Here is a 2,236-nt window from a genome sequence, read left to right as displayed (position 1 = left end):
TGTAGCAACAAGAAAAACATGGTTTCAAGTTTAAGAAGCTTGTTTAACTTGTCCAATTAGGATTAGAGAAGGGCACAGAGAAAACACTGCAGGAGTTCTATATTATAAAAACCGGTGCAGACCGCAATGCTTCTCAGCCTTACCACATTGAACAAGGGCCTGCTCACAATACTGTGCTCCTTATATTTTCATGGAATTTCACACTTGTCTGTGGCTTTTACTCTCATTACCTCATCCGAGCCTCATTCATTCCAGGGTTTCCTGAAGCCACTCCCAGAGGCCACCCTCCAGTTCTGAGCTCTCTCAATACTCCAACTTCCACCCACCTGCTTCTCCTTTATAAAAGAAAGCTGCATATTCCAGGAAAATTTCACCTAATGCCATGAAGCTGACCAATCCAAAAACCATCACAATAGCATAACCCAGACTTTTCATGCTGAAAGAGGGGGGTAAATTTCTAAGACGAAAACACATAAGTTAGTTCAAGGAATTCTGTATAGACAAGGAATGTCTGGTATAACTAAACATTTTAAAAGAACATCCTCAGGATGACATTCCAACCTAAAAGTCTTTGGAAATACAAATTCACAATTATAGTGTACTTATGGTGTTTTATTTTCCTATGACAATTTCTCCAGTTGAAGGATCATAGCACTAATATGCTATTCCTATTTCCCTGATTTCTGCTTTCTGAAACCACCTCCCTTCCATAGCTATCTTTATAAAAGTTCCAGAAGACCATGTAAGGTATATCGAGCTCCATACCTGGATATAATGTACAGAACAAGATCAGTAGAGTCCCTGCTCCACACTGGTCACCCACCTGGAATATCGTGTCCAACTGTGGGAGTCACATTTCATGAGGGGTATTGACTAATGGGGTACATCTGGGGCCGTAAGGATTCGATAATATCGCTGTGTCGTTGAAGGTCATTGAAGGTCGTCGGCCAAAGAAGACAAGAATAAGTACAGTCTTCAATCAGTTGGAGAGTTGTCATGTGAAAGCTAAGAGACGTTTACAAAAAACAGAGTAAGGCCTTTCTGTGCTCCCCATAGAGCATCCAAATGGCATTGTCCTGGGTTCCCATCATAACTTTAAAGAAAACTTTCCCAATGTTCAGACATTTTGACGTCCTGCAAATGAAGAAGGAAGATGTTCTCAAATTCCTTGGAGCAGGAACCCACTTAGGTGGCACCAACCTTGACTTCCAAGTAGAACAGTTCATGTATAAAAAGTGATGGCATCTACATCATAAATCTGAAGAGAACCTGGGAGAGACGCCTGTGGGCAGCTCGTACCATTGTTACTGTTGAAACCCCAGCTGATGTGTCAGTGTCACAGCCTCCAGGAATACCGGCCGGTGAGCTTGCTGCAGTTGCCGCTGCCGCTGGAGCCCGAGCCCCTCCTGTGTTGCAGGCCACAGGGCCCCTGGACGCTTCACCAAGCAGATCCTGGCAGCCTACTTGGAGCCGCCACCTCCAGTGGCGACTGTGGCCACCAGCCCCGCACAGAGACGTCGTGCATTCACCTGCCTACTGGAGTTGTGTCGCAGACTCTCCCCTGCAGCGTGTGGACGTTGCCATCCCCAGCAACAACGACGGGGAGCTCACTCGGCAGGTCTCAGGCGGTGGGTGTCGCCCAGGAAGTTCTGCGCGTGTGCAGCACTATCTCGCGCGAACACCCACTGGGCGTGCCCACGTGAACACCCACGGCAGGTCCCGCCTGATCTCTGCTCCTGCAGGGGTCCTGAAGAGGCTGGAAAGGAGCGTCAGGCCGCCGCTGAGGCTGTGCCCAAGGAGGCATCTCAGCCCGCATGACGGCTCCTGCTGCCGAGGTTACGGCGCCTCAGCCCGGGCGCAGGTGCCCTCGGTGCCTAGTCGGTGCTTCCCTGCGGGAGCCCGGAGCCCTCGGCCTGCGCCTGAGGACTGGTCTGCGACTGCCTCTGTTCAGGCCACCAAATGGGTAAGAACAACCACTGAGTGGTCTTCAGCTGTCTTCTGCAAACTCTTAAACAGAAAATGGAAATGCGACCGATGGAAAATAAACCCTTTCTAAATAATAATAATAATGATAATAATAATGATGATAATAACAACAGCAGGGCCCAAACGGAGAGTTTCAGAAAGGGAAACCTCACGGAAGGAAGTCCTCTCCAGTGACTCACCTGAATTGGAAGGGGCTGCCTTAGGAGGCCATGAGTTGCCTCCACAGGGAGGCTAAGTGCTTTGGTGATCT

The 2,236-nt window shown here is 48.9% G+C and overlaps 1 pseudogene; it reads left to right on the top strand.

Moving 5' to 3' along the window:
• Positions 1-1,113: 1,113 nt before the first annotated feature.
• LOC148758669 (small ribosomal subunit protein uS2 pseudogene) lies at positions 1,114-1,818 on the top strand (annotated as a pseudogene).
• Positions 1,819-2,236: the final 418 nt, after the last annotated feature.

The sequence above is a fragment of the Rhinolophus sinicus genome, chromosome 3 (genome assembly GCF_057876585.1).
Source record: "Rhinolophus sinicus isolate RSI-liver-muscle chromosome 3, RSI-T2T, whole genome shotgun sequence".
NCBI lineage: Eukaryota > Metazoa > Chordata > Mammalia > Chiroptera > Rhinolophidae > Rhinolophus > Rhinolophus sinicus.
This window is presented reverse-complemented; position numbering and strand designations above follow the sequence as displayed.